The 18,749-nt window shown below is 39.7% G+C and overlaps 1 protein-coding gene across 1 annotated transcript in view; it reads right to left on the bottom strand.

Annotated features, from left to right (window-relative positions):
* Positions 1–18,749, bottom strand: part of AGBL4 (AGBL carboxypeptidase 4) — an 880,299-nt gene that overhangs the window by 393,400 nt on the left and 468,150 nt on the right. The gene's annotated exons all lie outside the window — the stretch shown is intronic.

The following is an 18,749-nucleotide window of genomic DNA, read 5'->3' as shown; positions in this document are numbered from 1 at the left end:
AGGCTTCTGTCAACTAGATGCTCTCCTTACAGACCGTTTAGGGAATCAAAACTATACAGACGGATTAATAACACAGCATAAAACCCCCCACTTTTCATTGTATACAATCCACTCACTGGCCAAATTTTTGACCATTTCCCCCATTGCAGGCAAAACAAAAAATACTTTCCCACTGTTCAGTAGGAATTCCTACAAGTTTAAGGGGAGAAGCAAAAAAATTGCTTCATAAAAGGGAAACCTCTAAAAGTAATTCACAGAGAAGAAGCCAAGATAGTATCAAGGATACTTATCAAATCATTCTTGAAGTGAGATCAATTGATTACTGTGAGTTCCACAAAAACAGAGCATTAGCATTCGGGAACAGACTCCACCTCCTGCCTCCTTTCCAGCACCAACCCATGTCAATCCTTTCCAAAGAGGAAAAATGCATTTGGCAATTTTGCAGTTGTAGTATCCTGGGACACTGTGTATCAGGCCCTGGTGCATGAAATGTGACAATTCTTCAAGGTTTTCGTACTAGACTATAGCAAATACAGCATATAAAATTGTGATATTAATTCAAAACAGAAAACTGAAAAACCCCAACAACTTAGAATCTTGTTTTGCCAGTTTTAAGAGGAGAGACTGCTTCTGGATGCTCAATAATCCACCCACAACAGCCTTTACCTGCTCAAGGATCCACCCACAACAGGCTTTTTATCTCACAGGCTGAAGCCTTAAATATTGCATGCAACTCCCAAGGCTTGCAGCCAAATTGCAGGGTAGCAGCATGTAAATTCTTAGAAGGCTAGTGAGCCTGTTATTCTCATTTGTCCATTCTGTTTATTATTGGTCTTTTTTAAATGGTAAAATAGTAAAATATACTTCCAGGCAAAAGAATTCAGGAAATGAGCACATATTTCATTAAGAGAAGTATTAATTAGCATTTCTGAATGGGTTCACATTCAATGGCGACATCATTTTGCTTATCAAATGCAGAAGTCCAACCTTCCAATACTAAATATTGTTCAAAACATACACCAGCAAATACTTAGATGCTTGCCTTGCATTTCCACATGATGCATTACAATAACAGCTGCTATTTTACTTTGTTAAAGCGATTTTTCTCTCACTAAATTAAACAATAACCAAACCAATTCAAGTGCATTTTGGTGGTACCATGCATAAAAATAATTTGGAATAAACTTGTTTGACAACTAGTAAGTTAATGAAACATTTATTTCCTCCATATGACATCCCAAGCATTTTAAGTTTTGAAGCCTGTCTTCTGCATATCTGTGCATCTCCTCATGCTTTGGTTCACATCACAGAGCAGTCCTGGAGCACACAAAATGGATTTCCCTTGGATGAAATTTAATTAGAAGATGTGCTCCAATCACCAACATGCATTCCAGCCACAGGAGCAGACTAGAGCTGATCCAATGGGAAAACCTCAGGAATGCACACTAGGTATGGTTATGTGTTCAGTGCCAAATGTTCTGCTTCAAAAATCCAATTCTCTCAGTCCATGCAGTTTGTTAATCTAAACACAACTTGAGCAACAGGAGTTGGGATTAACTCCGAGTATTTATCTCAATTGTCTCCACTCCAGAGTTTCTTTGCAAGCTCAATGTAAATGTTTTCAGATATTTCAGTTGCATGGGGCAAAGAGGAATGAACATTTTGGTTCTTTTCACTTCTTGTTGCAGTGACATAAGTAGTGGCTGATGGGAAATAAAACAAATACTGCAGATTGTTTTGATTCCTGTCAAGGCTGTTATTGCACTGTTCACATATGACTTTTTTTTTTTTTTCTAAAAAAACACTTTGCAAAATAACATGTCTGCTGCTTCACATTGCTGTTGTCAAATGGTCCAGACTATCTCAACATTCTTCCTGTCATATTCCAGAATATGGCATGATCAAAATGATTTTCTGGGTTTCTGAGCTGAGAAAAAACATGGATTCCCACAATGAATGCCCTTGTTCTTTGGGAGCATCCCCAGTTTTTGAGTTCCAGTTGCTCTTCATAACCACATTAAAGGTGTGCAGAAAAAACCCAGCTTTTTTTTTTATTGCTTTTGGAATGGAAAAGGGCTGTATGTGTAACTTTTAAAATAAATCTCTCAGGCACAGTGATGTTCAGTACATTGCTTTAATTGTTTGGAATCTGAAAGTTAAATTCTATTACCTCCACCACAACTTGAATATGAACTCTGAAGAAATGCTCTTATTTGTCAAGTTGGCTGAATGAGGAGAGCACTATCCTTACAGGGATTTCAAATCAATCCTACTCCAGGAGGTAACTGCCACTACTAATAAGGATTTTGTTTGCAATTTGCTGTACGTTTCCTCAGGATGTCACTTTGCTCATCAAGCAAGCCTGCAGGCACTCACTCCACTCCAAACAATATAAAGCCATTAAATTCTTTTGCCTTGTTAAGGTGAAACACAAACTTCCAACCACCCAAATAGAAAGGTAAGTGGAAAAGTAATGTTCAACCCCATGCAAGTGATTTTCTTCCATGTTATTATTTTAGCAATGTGAGCTCCCTTCCAGTTTGATCTTTAACTTTTGTGAGACTGTCAGAGTTTCACATATGAAATAAGAGTAATATGGGGTTTTTTCAGGAGCAGATCTGCTCTGTTCACTCCTTGTTCTCCATGCTTCCAACAGCTTTTGCTTTTCTGGGACATTGCAAATTAGCCCAAAGATTTCCAGGGGTGGTTCATCACACTGAACACTCAAAGTGGAAGAGGAGGGAAGTACAACAGAAATGTCATTTTTGGTAGACTGCTCAATGTTGTGCCTGATCCAGCCATTTTGGGGGGGGGGTTTAAGCATCATCGCATTTGTCCATGTAGATCTACTAACTCCAGAGTACTTCAGCAGATGAATTATTGTGCTTTACTTCCCTTTTCTTTTGTCTCTGTGTTTCTTGCTTAGCACAACATTAAATACTTCAGCTGGTTTACTTGGTGTAAGTGGTCACCTTGACATCAGGAAAAAATGCACTGAGTGTTTGAGAGCTGACTTGTGAGCTCTGCTCTTGTGTTGGAACTACATAGAGTCTGTTCTGAAACTTCACATATTAAACTCTGACTGTTGCCACTTCTTGGTAGCTTTTCTAACTCTAGAGCTCTCCACTGGCATAACTCTTGGCTGTGATCACACCCTGGTAGCACTTGGATATGTTTATCTCCTCTGACTAAAGGGCAGATCTTCCCAGAAATCCATCTCTGATGCTCTGCCCGTTTCGACACTGTCTGAGCACCACAGAGAGATTCTGAGCAAAACAAAGCTGTAAATTATTTACCTACTTGATTCTAAACCCAGGCAAACAATGACTTCATCCCTCCACAGCAAGTCCATATAATTTCAGGCAGCCTTGGAGAGCACCAGTCCAGCTCATGCCCCACCCAGTTCAGTTAACATTACTGTAAATACTCTGCTTTATATTTCATACCAGGCTGTACAAAAGACCTTTGCCTGTTGCCATGGGATTCTAGTCCTGATTGTAAGAGATAGACAAAATACCTTTTGACAGTTCTTTGCTGTAAATATGTTCCTGTTGTAAATTGACCTCTTACTTTTTGTGTGCCCAGGGACATAATTCCCATTTAAACTTTGGATTGTGGCTCTCCCATTTGTGTAGCACAAACAGGCACATGTATGAAAGGCTTCTCCACAAAGGCAAATTACATATGTGAATTGGAAATTTTCTTTTTTAAAAAGCACACACATGCCATCAGTAGGCTCAGAGCCTACCTTCAAATGTGGATTACAGCATCTCCCTCTCTCACTTTTATGACCTAAACTGAGATTAAAGTATTATGATTTAAACTGGTTTCTCAAATTCTGATACTTCAGTGCCTTTTCTTTGTAAGTGGAAACCAGAATAACAAGTATTGAAGTATAAAATATTTTGAGATCCAGGTTTGACATGCTGATCCATTCTGTGTCCCCGTGTATATTACGTAAAAAAAAGAAAAAATTGGTTTGAATGTATATCTTTTCAGGCTTCATCCAACTTAATTACTAGACAAACACAATCCCAAGTTCTTTTGGTCAATACTGCTCCATCAAACAGGCTCTGGCTGCATTCCTGGCTTTAAGAAGCAGAAATCTAGGGGGATTTTTTTTCTATGCTGAAATGCATTATATTGTGTGAAGGATCCAGCCAGTCAGGAGATCAAGGTTGCACTGTGTGGCAAACCATTCTACATCTTTCTTTACCACTCAACAGTGATGTTTTAATCACTGACAAATCATCATTAGAGGTCTCATTGGGCCCACTACCGTGAAAGGAACCCATTAAAGAGAGCCCCATTCAAGTGAGGCTCCCCCACGATGAGTGATGTGTGAGATGTGTCAGTTGATTGAACTTTAACCTGTTCAATGCATTCTATATTTTTAAAAAGTTGTAAGGCACTAAATCAAATACCTTAAAAAGTTTATGTACCTTCATCAACATATATGTGATATACTCAAAGGCCAAAATAATTGTTTGACAAATCCTTTTTCTCTGGAAACAGTGACTGCTTTTCATTAGTATTTAACTTTTGCTAACTAAACCTTAATCAGCCTTTAATTAGTTTCCTGGGGGTTGTTGTCAAAATACCAGTCTGTGCTAACCTGAGTCACACGAGCTGCCTTTCTGAGTATTTGCACAATAAAAAGGCAACCACCCATTTCCAAGACACAGCAGAGCATTGGGTCTGAGGTGACCCCAGTTCCTCTAGGACTCCTGTACTCCCGATTTAAGAGTGTTTATCCCCAACAAAATCCCTCTCTGTTATTGCTGGACTGGAAAACATTTTACCCCAAGGTGACAGAAACTAAAAGAAACTCTTACCAGGCACATCGGACTTTTGAAAATCATTATTTTGAACTAAAACCTGAATTTCAGTTTATTTAGAATTAAAGAGGTTGCAAAAAATAAACTAAACTTGAACTTTCTGTTTTGCCCACATGGATTTTTTGTTCATGTCTTTTATTGTCTTTTTTCCCCTTCTTTTCTTCCCCTTCTCCTATTTATACTCAAAAGCTATTTATGTCCCCTATCCCCATTAAGGCTAAACATTTGCTATTAATTTTAAATGCTTTCTTCATTGTATCACTGAACCATAATGGATTTTTTAGCTAAATTTGTTTTCTTTCATGTTAAGGGATGTGGCTTTGGAGATATCCTGATCCAGCCATTTTCAAAAAAAAAAAAAAAACAAAACAAAAAAAAACAAAAACAAAACAAAAAAAAAAAAAACCAAAAAAAAAAAAACTCCAAAAAATCCACACAGAAAAAGAAAACAGAAAAGTATTTTCTGTCCAAATATTTGCTACAAAATTTCTATAGCTGTGGGAATTTAGTTCTTCTCAAACACACCATAGTACACCCTTCTCCCTTAATGAATATATACTTGCTATGTTTATTGGACCAGTAGTAACTTGTATTTATTGTTGTATTTATCCACCATCATGTGGCTCAAAATACAGGATGCAGCAGTGGATGCAGCATCTTTAACTATTAAAAAAAACCCATAAACTTTAGAAGCTCAAAGAAGCTCAAGTTCAAGCTCCATTCCATAGTGGCAGATCCTACAGGAAAAAAAAATAAAAATCACAGTTCTATTTGATTTCTTTTCAGATGAAGTCATTTTACTGATCATCCCCATTGTCTTTCAGAGTACCTCTGCTGGCTCTGCCACCTATTTTGTGAGCTGTGCATTGTTACATCTAATTTATTCTTTAGTTTTGCTGGTATCAAACACTCTGCATTTTGAACAGCTTTTGTGCTCTGAGCAGATGTTTCCAGAGGCTCTGGGATGTCAATCCTGAGGGGTAAGAGCTCCTCAGGTCAAGACAACTGCACAGAAATTTGGGGCACAGCATCCATTTTATCCTGAGGAGCTTTCAGCTCCTGTGTCATGAAATGCAATCCCATGGGCAGGGAGTGCCTTTCTGGATTTCCTTGTCCAAGGTAAGTCCATCACAGCTGAATTGCCAGCCACATTTGAAGGAAATCTTGCCAACCGCATTTGAAGGAAATCAGGAATATGCCAGTATTCTGGCTCTGGATCCTAAATGGACCATCTGCCTGAGCTGCCTGCCCAAGTCCTGGACAGAGCAAAAGTTCAGTTGTGTCTGTCTGCTCTGTGTCACAAGAGCACACGACAGTTTCAGTTACAATAAAATAAAATAAATTATGAAAGCCATATTAATGTCAGTACCACAAACATATTTGTAACTCCACAGCATCTGCGTGTGCCTCTGAGCTGGGCTGTGTGTCTGTGCTCCACAGGGTAATTTTTTTAAGGCAATGCCAGCATGGACAGGGTGTTTCTTTCTGGAACTGATCATCTATGAACAATGGATACAGATAAAACACAGGAGAAAATGTTCTGCCTTTCCCAGGCACTGATCTGTGACCCACAGAGCTGCCTCAGGTAACACGTGGTGTCGTGTAAAGTTCCAGGAACACGCTGCACATTTCCAAAGTCCTTCAGCTATTTGCTGGGAAAGGTTTGAAGCTACACTGATGAGCTGTGCAATCCAGTGCCCAGCTTTTCAACTGTTCCTGTAGATAAGTCCATATAGATACTGTTCATATAAACAAGGGCTCTGTTTTGCATTTAACTTGGCAAATAAAGACCTAAATACACAAATATAAAAAAATTTAATCCAAAGCGTCTCTTTTTGCTGTTGATATAAAGTTTGCAATAAATAAGAGATAAAATATGTAAATATTTGAACAAAAATATAATTAAAAGAAATGAGAGAAACTCCTGTTTTCACAGCTGGTCATTGGTGCCAATTGCCAGCCTCACATTTCATCTTCAGGACTCAGTTGATTAATGTAGCCATGGCATATTTTCTGTCAAGAAGCCATTCATGTCCATAAAGATATACATCCCAACTTCACTCTCCCAAAATAGCAAATTCATTCAGATTTTGTAAGACTTGCAAATGCTGCAGCTTCACTGATGCTCATAGAAGGAGTCTGCCTCACCTGGGATACATGCAAAAGAGTTTTATTACTTGTTGGATTTTTTTTTCTTTTTTTGATCACCTGCTGTTGTTTTTACAGCTCCTCACTTTCCAGTACACCTTAAAAACACTCATCCTCCCACTAAGTCCATTCCCCAGCAACAACAACTCCATTAGAATGAATGTTATAGGAATGATGGTCCCTTACTACCAATACTTTAATTATAAAATCCATGTTGGTGTCCTCACTCTCTGTATCCAGCACCAAGTGGACAAGGCTGGGAGGCTCCTCCCCTCCCTGGTATATCTCAGCCTTGGTGTTGAGGAACTGTCTTCTCCTGGGATGAGGCCTAATTTATCATCCCTATAATGATGCATGTTTCTTGTTTCATCCGGCTGCCTTCTTTGGAAGAAATGGACAGCTAAATAGATTTAAATAGATTATATCCTAATTAATAATTAACATTTAAAGCAGATATACAAAATGGCTCACAGCCAAGTGGGAAATAAACCCTTTTCTTCAAGCTACAATTAATTTCTTCCAGAGATGAAATGATAAGAAGTACAAGAAAATACTTAGCAACATTTATCTGCACATTGAAACAGAACTATTATGAACTGAAAAATGTATGGAAAGGTTGATAATATTCTTGATAATATTCTTCCATGGTGCTCAAACAAAATGCTAAATAACAAATACACCACAAAGCTCTGCCTCCTATCCCATAAAGTCTGCTTCTCCCAACTCTTTTTTTCCTCCCCTTTATCTAAAAATTAAATAAAATATATTAAATTAATCCAGTGGAAAAAAATATCACAGGATTCATAGGAGAAATCCTTAAATTTCTACTTATTCTCAGCAAAGTCTGGAAAAAAGTAGGATTGAACACTGATCAGCTGTGCAGACCCTCTTACAGCAAAGATTGCAGGATCACTTTGCTGTCACTTTAAGCTCCAGGCTGCTTTGCTGTGAATATGGGAAGGGATATTCCATGGCATTTGAAGACAAGCCTGAAAACATGCATTACATATATTTGTTATAGTAAATAAAGCATTCTTTCCCCATAACTCCAGCGATGCAATCCAGTGCTATTAAACTCAGGGCTCACATTTGCATTTACTCAATCCCTTTCTATCCAGAGAGCATTTCCTCTTCCTTCCAAGACAGCTGCTTTAATCCCAAGGCCCAGAATAAGACACATTTCAGCACTGACAGCAGGAGCAGAGGCCAAGGGCCAAAGCCAGACCTGCTAAGTCTCAAGGCTGCTGCCACTCCCTCTGCCCCTGGTCTCCACAGGTGACGTTTCCCTCTGCATATTCTGGAAACAGCAGGCAGAGATGGGGTGGTACCATGTGCTCCACCCTGACTGCTGACATATGTGGGCCCCGAGGAACCTCATTTAAGGGAGGGAAATCCTCCCTGCACATGGCAGGGTGTGGAACATGATGATTTTTACCATCCCTTCCAGTGCAAGCCATTCTGTGATTCTATGATGCATTTCAAGTGGAAAAAAACATGAAGGATTCAGCTCTTTTCCAGATGGGGACTGCACCCAGCAAAGGATTTACCTGCTGATGGATCCTTTGGCACCACTGCAATAACCCAGATAATTACAAATTGTTATCTTGAGCCAAAGCCTACAGGTCAAACTGGCCCAGAGGCTTCAAATGGAAGCTCACATCATCTTTGAGTGAGTGAACATTAAAAGAAAGGAAGCAGACTTTATCTTTAAGGCTATGCTAGGCAAACATCTCTTGCAGGAAGTGAATAATAAATATGCTGTGTGCCATAGTAATGTCCGTGGGGGGAGGTAAGGAATTGCTATAAAACATGGTATTCTAACTACTACAGATGTTGCTGCTAGAATTTACAGTTTTCCCTGCGTGCTTATCTCTCCTCACCAGTTTCTGCACATTGAATCACATTCAAACATGGGCCATTTGAAGCCATTTTTTTATTATTTTAACCTTTTTTCTTTTTTTTTGAGCTACTATTAATTTCTTCTGTGCTATTCTGTAATGTTAAATAGATTCAAGAACTGTATTTACAAACCACATGCAATCCTATTTTGGCACATGTAAATTACATGCAAATACATTCTAAATTAGTTTGTTTATCACTCCAGAATTCTAATCCAAAGGTTTTGTTTTTTAAATTTAGTTTTTATTCTGACATGTTTACAAATGAGTTTGACTCTGGAAAATAACTTAATAAACTCAGGGTTAGCTATGCAATTAGAGGAGGCATCGGGGAACCATAAAACCTGGAAAACAATATTTACATCTTTTGTACATCCAAGATTCCACCGTTTTTTTTCCTCCCTTAAATTCATCATTTCAAAATATTGCTGTTATTTTCGTATGAGGACAAACAGCAAGAACTCATTTTTATAACCAATGACCCCTCTCTCCAACTAGCAATTCATAGGGTAGCACTGGATAAAATGCATAAAGTAGAAGATTTCATTATAAAAAAAGAGAAAATGAAAAATAACTGAATTAACATTGATCATGACTTTTCAACAGCATTTCTTATTATTACGGCCCGGCAAAGCCTCCTGTGGGCAGTAAAGCTTTCCCATGTATTATTAGCCCTCTACAGAAAGCTATGAAAAGACACAAATCTGTTTTGTCAAAGGACAGAAGAGCATTTAGTTATAGGAGAAAGTATGGCCATAATCCATTGTGGGGTTGAAGGTGAAGAAAACAGAACTATAACACGAAGCCTTCAGAGAGCAATACTCCACAGTTAATTCCTGAGCTCCACAGCCAGGCTGCAGGGAGAGCTCCCTCCCAGGGCAGCCTGGCATCTGGGTTTTTATTTATGAGCAGCAACACTGCTGCCTGCCAGCTCTGCTCATGCTGGGGGCTTCCAGAGGCATTTTTTTGATATGCCACAAGTGGCCACGCAAGCTGGTGTGAACGCCAGCGCCCTGGCAGAGGTGTCCCCCAGAGGTGGGAATGCCTTGCTTGGCTATGCTGCTGCTGCTGATCCAGCCCAGAGCCCAAACGAGACATTTAGGAAAGTTTCCCAGTCCACGGAAAGATATTTGAGTGCTTGGATAACAAAACTCAAACCCAGCTCCCAAAGTGAGGGGGCTCAGCTCGGGATCAGCGTGAAGTCGCTCTCGCTGTTGGGTTTGTCCAACCTTTGACAAGAATTGGGGGTTTGGTCCAAGTCAGCTGCAATTTAAGTGCTCAGGATCAGATCCCAAAGCAAACGTGCAGCAGGTCTAAGTGAGGGTTCCTTTTGCATCCAGCCACAGGCCCTACACACTCACAGTTCCTGAAAGGAAGGTGGGCTCAGACCAGGGGATAGGCAGCAGCACAACAGAATTTTGCACTGCTGTGAGGCTCCCTGGAGGATGGGCAGAAAAATCAGGGTCTCTACAGATAATCCTTCCTTCCTTCCTCCTAGCAGTAGACCCCAGAGGATAAGAACAAGGGATGCAGCTGTGCAGCAGGGCAGGTAATAAAATAAAGCATCATGAATAACACAGTCTTCTGCTATCTCCTAGGTATTTGGAAAACAGTTATTTTCATTTTGATTCATGTGGCCCAGAAATGTGACTCTGGTTTGTGCTGCCTTGTGACCCTTCCCCTCCTCTGCCTGGCTGCTCTGGCAGCACTCTCTGTCCTGGCACTCACAGCAGGGTCTTGTGCAACGTCAGGAGCAGAGCGTGGTGTTCAAACAGTATTTCACCTTCCTTTAACTGCTTCTTAAGGACACTGCAGTGCTGCTGCTGCCTAACAGTCCTCACGTTATCTCATTTAGCAGCAGCTCAAATGACTCCCTCCACAACTGCACTGAGCTGTGTGATGAGAAAGTCTCTTTTCCACCATGGCTTATGCTGCACTTACAGTCTGAATTCACAGAACCAGCACACCTTCCCCATTCAAATCTCTACTAAAAATTCCTTTGTTACAAGCTCAAAATAATAATAAGGGCTCTAGGTTATCCTTTCTTGTGGGTTTCCCTGTGACCTTGGCTGACTGCTTTAACAGAAATGTTCTGCATACAAAAAAAATGAGCCCACTGGCAATCCTTAGAAACAAATGAGCTTAGGAAAAGTGCTTTGTGCAGTTCCTGCTCCCCTCTTCCTCAGTCCCACTCATTGTTGCTGTATAATCACCACTGTTTTTCCCATTTTCTGTTACATCAGAGATTGGAGGAAAGGGGGAGCAAAGAGACACAAAAAAATAACATTTTATTTTTGACATTCGCTTTCTATGTTTCCCATCCACTGCCCTGAGCTTTGTCTACTTAAGATGCCAATTATTTAGGAGCAGCTTGTTGTCACTTCATCCAGCAGGAAGACACCCCTGTGGACTGGGGTACATGGATGCAGCTAAAATAGAAATGAAGCACAGTTGCTGCATGTGCCTGGCTAGGATAAAAAAAAAAAAAAAAAAAAAAAAAAAAAAGACACAAGCTAAGATTCAGGCCCAGGTGCAATTCAGCTGCACTGGAATAACAGAATGCTAAAGCCAGTGAAAAAAGGACTTGGGGCTTCTCTGTCTCTGGCACAGCACCCAAGTAACAGGGCTTGGGGGCAGCTGTCCCCACACTGGTGAGGCTGCAGCACAGCTCTGCTGTTCAGGGCTCTGCTGGCTCATGCATTTCTGCACTGTGTTCTATTTTGCAGTGTCAATATAATCCTCTGCTGCCTTCTAGATGTTTAATACAATGATTTCCACTTAGTCTTGTTCAGGTCATTCAGTGAGAAGAAATGTGCCTCAGTGAAGAGTGACAGGTGACCTTGAGAATTAAAATTTCACTAAAAAGGAAGAAAGTTTTCCATCCTTTCCATCTGATACTGAAGAAATAAGGGGTTTATGAGAAAAAAAAGTTTCTATTTTAAGTTTTCCTTGAGCTTACACAAGAAGGGGATCACAATACACCTGTGCACAGACTTGCTGATTTTCAGTCCCTCTAAATGAGTGAGATGCTCATTCTGCACATTGTGAAGTAAAACAGAAGGTATTATGTGCAAACATTTATAGCATAAAAAGCCTTGTCACCTGGGATACTTGCTGCTTCTGAAAATTCTGATCAAAGATAAGAACCAAGACAACTCACTGTAATCAATTATGCACAGATAGTCCTCAGCTTCTGTGCAATTCATAAAAATAATACTAAAAACATAGTCTGGATTTACATGCAGAAATGAAACATGGACATGGTCAGGACACTAATCTTCTGATTGCTATCTAAAATTGGCAATCCTGGCACTTTGAGCTAGTCTTTGCCTAGGCACTGTTGCCTTGAAGAGATTTCCAGCAGTCCTTGAGCAGCTCCTGCTCACACAAGAGGAGCTGCAGAGCCACAGCCCAGGGCTGGACGTGACAGGAGGCAGCACCCAGGGACTCAGCGCTGCAACAACCTGGGCATGGGTTTTATGTCCATGCAGGCAGAGATGTTTAACCCCCCCAGACATCCCCAAAGCCCTCGTGGTGCATGGAAAGCCTCCATTTGACAATCTGACTGAATTTAACAGAGGAACAATGCCTGGCCCTATCCCATGTGTAGCACAGGCCCCTGTATGTGCCCCCCCTATACACGGACTGGCCAGAGGCAGTGGTCACCCTCCCACACTGGCCACTAAATCCAAAAGGCAAGTTGAAGATGTATCCAGGTTTCAGGCAGGTATGAACGTGCTCTGGTTGTCATCCTCACAAATACCAAATTCACACTTCAAGGTCTTTTCTACATCTTTCCCACTCACCCTTATGACAGCAAAGTCAAGGAATTCATGTTGCAATATCAATCCTCTCATCAACTTTACACCCCTCAAAACCTGTAAGATATTTAGATTTCCACGTGAGGATTTGTTCCTGTTTTGCTGTAGCTGACATCCTTTCATCACAGGTCTTACACATTTTTGCCCAGGTGAGCCCCAAAGAGTACCCAGTGACTTAATGAGCAGATCAATTACTGTTCATAAGAAAAGATACTGTCTCTTTAAAGGTTATTTGAAGGTTGATTGCTATCTTATTGCTTATATCCTGCAAATCTATTCAGCCTTATGAATGAATTTGACCTTTTTATACTTACTGGGGGAAAAAAACAGAACAGAAGTTAATTTAAAGCTCTATAATACAACACTTTTTCCCAGAGAAATGAAAGGGCATTCAAATCGATACCTGCACAATAACACTCTGATGAATGTTTGCACCCAATTTTCTCATTTTGCTAACTTGAGATTGGGCATTTTGAATAGTTCTCAAAGAACATATTCTTTATGTGCTGTGAAGTATGTGGTATTGTGTCCAAACAATGCTAGAGGATAATCATTATAGGAGTGTCACTGGGCCTGAAAAGGTCAGTTAGTTAGAAATGTCAGCTTTCAATGCAACTGTGCTGGACCTTCCCATGTAAGGAACCAATTAAAGGGACATGCCAAGGTGCATGGAAACACCATGGTGACCCAGAATAATAATAAGGAATTGTGGTAAAGCTTGATATTTTTCTTCAAAAGTAATGGATTAGCCTTTAGAATATCTTCTCTGCAGTCTTATTTTGACTTCGCAAATATCACTTCTTCTACATGTACCCAAAAAAAGGTCACTTTTTTAAATGCAAAGGTGGGGATGAAACAGCCTTACTGAAAGTAAACATTCTACAACCAAATGGGCATAAAGTTCTGGTTTCATTATTGAATAAAAAAAATGTCATTTCAGTAGAACTCAAAACTGGGATATTGGAGATGGATGTGGGCGATGTTTGGTGACACAGGTGGAAATAGGTCAGGGGACAGGCAGAAAGATCAGGGAGGATTTATTCTCTTGGGACATGGTGTGAGGGAAGGGAAAAGACCCTGGAGTAGGAGGCATCTCTGCAATTATTATTCTGGCAAATGCAGAGGTGTAACTGAGAATTAGAAGGTACTGATCTGCATGAAAGAGTAATTACAAGCAACAATATTATTTCTCCTTATCACAGCAAATGGAAATTCTTACAGCTCTTCAGATACTGTAAAGATGAGAAATTGGATACAGTAAAATTTCCTAATTAGCCTCAGGACAGCTGAAGTCAACCTAATGGCACAAAAAAAGGAAAAAGAGTCCACGTCTTCCTTCTGCTCTGTGTTAGTACAATTATCTTGCTAAAGTTTCATCAAGTCTGGAACAAACTTCTTCCTGTACCTTTATGGTTCAGCTAAGACAGACAACACAAGAATTTCACTTTGAGCAGAGATTCTAGCATTTATATTTTATTTTTATGTAGGGAAGTACTGTGGGTTCAGACAAACCATTTGGGGTCTATTGCCTTACTGAGCAGTGAGATTCTGACTCCCCCAGTTGTCTCATATTATTGTGGGCAAATGGGTGGATTAATAGCCAGTGATATGGAAAATAATTCACTGAGCATTAAAAGACTCAATTATTACTGGAATTCTAAGTAATTTCTTTTCTCCACCAGTTTTGCAAGTAAAAGAGCACGTGAAGCTTCACTAACAAACATGAGCAGTGGTTATGTTAGGCTGTTTAAAATCTTCAGTGCCATCATTTGACACATACTTAGACCAAAATCAATGTGCTATTAATTAATAAGGACTTGCAAAAAAAAAAAAATGTCCTCGAGTTTTAGCAGCAAACAACTTTCTGTCACATTTTATTAGTTGGTATCATTTTTACTAATACTTGTCTTATAGCTTCATGACTTTGAGTTCATATTATTTTCATGCTTCAATTAGAAAGAAGTTGATAGCCAGACTATCCAGGAAGGTAATGGAAAAGTCTTGTAGCAGGGCTTAGTGGTGAAATTTATAGTTAAATGAAACTTTGAAATATACTATAAAACTTCTCCTTCCTTTATGCACTTTTACTTGAGGTCTCATAAACAGTAATATGTAGAAATGCAAAACTTAATCAGCTAAAAAATATAGCAAATCCCACATATCACTTTATGCAATGCCAGGAGAGCAGAAATATATTTTCCTAACCAGAGGAAATTAACTAGGCAACAGTCCTATATCTATAATTTAAAGCAGTAAAATATGTATGGCAGAAGCTAAAGCCACCTTAAAAGAATTCAGGGTAGCAGTATATCACAAATTAATGAAATGGAGACATTTTTAGAGCATGCAGCACTGATGATATTAAAGGGGGGAGAATATTTCACCACATAGATCAGACTGATAAATACTTTTAAAATCAAGCTTTTTTCCCTGTCTAAAAGTGTAAGATCTTGAATATTAGGAGGAAGCATGTACAAACCATTAACATTTCTGATCAAATCTCAATAGAGATTAGGATTATTTTACTCTGTCCCTGCCTGTAAAGCTCTGATGTGGCTTACACATGAGGACAATCTGAGTAAATCAAAAGCTGCGAATTACCGAGTCAGCACTTACATTTTTTCATCTAAAACAGAGCTGAAAGAAACTTAAAAAAATTACTTTGTATTCTGTGCTGTAGCCAAGCTGGACACTACGGAATATTCAACTACCCCAGGTTTTTTAAATGCAATCAATTTACTGCTGCCAAATGTAGTAGGTTTATATACATCTGGGAAACATGCACCTACGGTGCTGATGAATTTCTCCTGACATTGCACTGATTTCAAGAGAATGTTATTTTAAATTGGCAGTAGAGAGACTGGTAGAGAAGGATAAAGCCCTGAGGATGGCTGAATCAAAGAGAATTTCAAAAGAATTTTCCTGATGGTTCTTGGATAATATCACATGTTAGCTATTTTCAAAGCCAATAGTTTCCAACACACTTCCATTTATGGTATCAATAATTAAAAAATACTTCAGTGGGAGAGGAACTTACCTTACTGAGAAGAGAAATTGGAAAGCTGTGTTATTATCATAAACACAGGAGATGCAAAAAGCTGTGTCTCCATGGAAAAGCTATGGAAACAGGGGCATCCTATTTGCAGCTATTGAGTGGTTACCACAAAATGTGATGTGATTGCATGTGCATGTTCAAAGTGCTACTAGAACATGATCACAGAGAAATGAAGGGCAGATCCTCATCTCCTTTGTGCAACAAGGCCAAATTAAACTACCTCAAGCTTTGGTCGTAAACCTCAAAGACAACTAGAATAGTGTTAAAGAAATGTTTTGGATGCAATTCAAAGGTAAATCTGGGTTTAAAGAAAATTTAAATTACCAAAACTTAAATCTCATTATGTCCCACTCCCTGCCAGCATGTCCCTGCCAGCTCCTAATGAATTTTTAACATCCTTCCCCCACCCCACTGCGCACACCAGCTCTGACTCGGGCACCCTGAACTGTACAGCAGCACTCTAATTGTACCTCACATGTCAAGGGGCAAGAAGAAAGGAGTGTGGTGAGAACATTGATAAATTTAACTTAACATTCCTCCAGCTACTCAGCAGCAAGCCAGAGCGGTGAACTCCCCTCCACATTTTACAGGGGTGTCAGTTACTTCAAAGGAATATATTTGAGCACGAGGGAGTCTGGCTTGCTCCCAGCTTATGCATCATTTGTGTCTGGCTGTTTCTGGAGATCCACAGCAAAGCAAAGACTTCCTCCAGTTTGGGGCACAGTGTGGAGCTTTCCATACCTGCTTTATTAGGGTGCTGGAAGAGGTGAGCCCTGCATGTTGCATAAAAACGGCGTAGTTGGAGCTGCAGCTCCAGTCATCTGGATTCCTGTTTCTTTTATTTTTTTCACTTTTGCCCAGATTTCTTTCAGTCCAGAATATAGATTAATGGTCTATACCTGTTCAGTTTAACATACAGATGTGCTTTTTAAGCCCAGAACCTGTTCAGGCAGGTTTCAGGAAGCCAGCACACATTGCTTGGGGGTTGGAAGCCATGTGGAGCAGGGCAAGGGGCAGCACTGGGTCACTCTCAGTGTGGGTTCAGCACAGACAGGGGTGAGGTTCAGGGAACAAGAAAGGCACAAATTCTGACCCTTCTGGGGGTGATTTCTGGGGCATCATGCAACAGCCATGGCCATGGGAAGCAGTGTGCCTGCCATGAGATAACGTTAAGGTTTCTGTGATTCCACAAACACTCTTTAAATGTTTTGCCACCTGAGTCTCAACAACACTTAACTTACATTAATGGCCTTATTTTACCTTGCAATTAATCTCCTTAATTGGCTGGCCAGTTTTTGGAAATTGTTTTAGCAGCACATGGAGAACAGTTGTTGTACTGTCTGCGAGGGATCACCATCAATTCTTGACTAAAGGTAGAAAAACTGGTTCAAGAGCTTCACACACACACACAAGAAAGAGAGATGATATTCATTGTGACAGAAGTGCAAATCTCAGAGGTCACCTTTTCTTTTGAAGCCCTTTGTCTATTCTTACAATTAAGCACTAGGGTTTTGGTGGCCAACACCCCTTGTGGGACACAGGACTTTCACAACTCGAACTAAAGCTGTGTGACCTCTGCCAAAAGCAAAGGCTGCCTGCCTGCGGCAAGGTGGAGAACAGAAACAAGTCCCAGAGGATTGGCAGGTGCAACTAAACAGCTCAGCCCCTCATTTGAATCAGTAAATTAAGGGTTGACAGTGATCATGGCTGATCTCAGCCATCATAACTGATATCACGATTTTGTAAAAGCCGACTGTCAATGACAGATCTTAGAACTAGGACTCAAAGAATTAAATATTTTAAAGTAGCAGTCTCCAAAGACAGATAAAAGCCCCAAGGCTATGATTTATTTTATTTTATTTTTGTATTTGTAGGGCTGAAACTAGACCCTTTAATCCACAGGCTGACATTTTCCAATCCTACTAGGAATTGAGTGCCTAACTTTTTCAACCCCTTTGAAAAATCTCAGCTTTAGGCTCTTTGGTAAGTTTGGCCCGATCCAGCACCAAGCATCTTTTGAAAATGCCTCTACTGAAGGAAAAACTACAGGCACTTTATTATGTAATCATGAACAAGTATTATTTTTTTTCCCCTCTGTATCCACTTATGGTAGATTTCTGCTTAAATATCAAAGGGTAAAACTTGCATTTCAGAAAAGGTATTTTCTTCGTTATAGAAAGCTTTTCACCCACTTTTAGTGCAGTATACCTACCTACACAGTTATTGAAGATCCTTGTAACTAATTGCTGTGTTCATTTAGTAGATTGCTGTATTAAACAGAGATCCAAAGCTACAGCTATTTACTGATCACATCTATGCACAAACTCAGCCCAATCAACCCTTTTACACTGAATACTGTGTCAGAAATTATGAGAAAAGTATCATAGGTTTGTCTCACAGAAAAGCCTCACATTAAGTCATTCTGGTCCCCAACCCTCTTTTCTCCTATTGGAAAAGTGCCCGTAGACTTCAGTGCCCTTATCCAAGATCTGAGTGTGTGCTATGATTAAGACCTTCAGAGATCTTTTTTTTTTTTTTCTTTTTCCTCTAGAAACAGGGAATGCTGAAGATATGGAAAATGAAAAATGTGCCATGTTTGTCCTTGAAGTTACAGTTAGAATAGTGACAATAGCTGTATCACACTGTATTGTTGCTTTTATCAGCAAGTGCCCTGAGCATACATTAACATAATTGCAAACTGCGTGAAAAGTGAACATGCAGAAATGTGATGCAATTGCCAATAGCCTCAAACATCTGTCCCAACACAGTGTTCCTCCTCCTTATTTTAATTCTTATTATTTTAACAAGGTTAGTGAAGGAGAAACCATGTCACAGATTATATCTACATTTAGAGTGTCAGAACAATTATTGATGCAAAATTGTTATCCAAGGAAATGTGTGTCACATTTTGTTCACTTCCCATAACACCTGTTCACTCTGCTAGCACATTATTACCAGTTAAGGCCAGAATTCATTAGTCCCAGTTAAA

This window comes from Onychostruthus taczanowskii, unplaced genomic scaffold (genome assembly GCF_017590055.1).
Source record: "Onychostruthus taczanowskii isolate IOZ18803 unplaced genomic scaffold, ASM1759005v1 scaffold7, whole genome shotgun sequence".
In the NCBI taxonomy this organism is placed as follows: domain Eukaryota; kingdom Metazoa; phylum Chordata; class Aves; order Passeriformes; family Passeridae; genus Onychostruthus; species Onychostruthus taczanowskii.
This window is presented reverse-complemented; position numbering and strand designations above follow the sequence as displayed.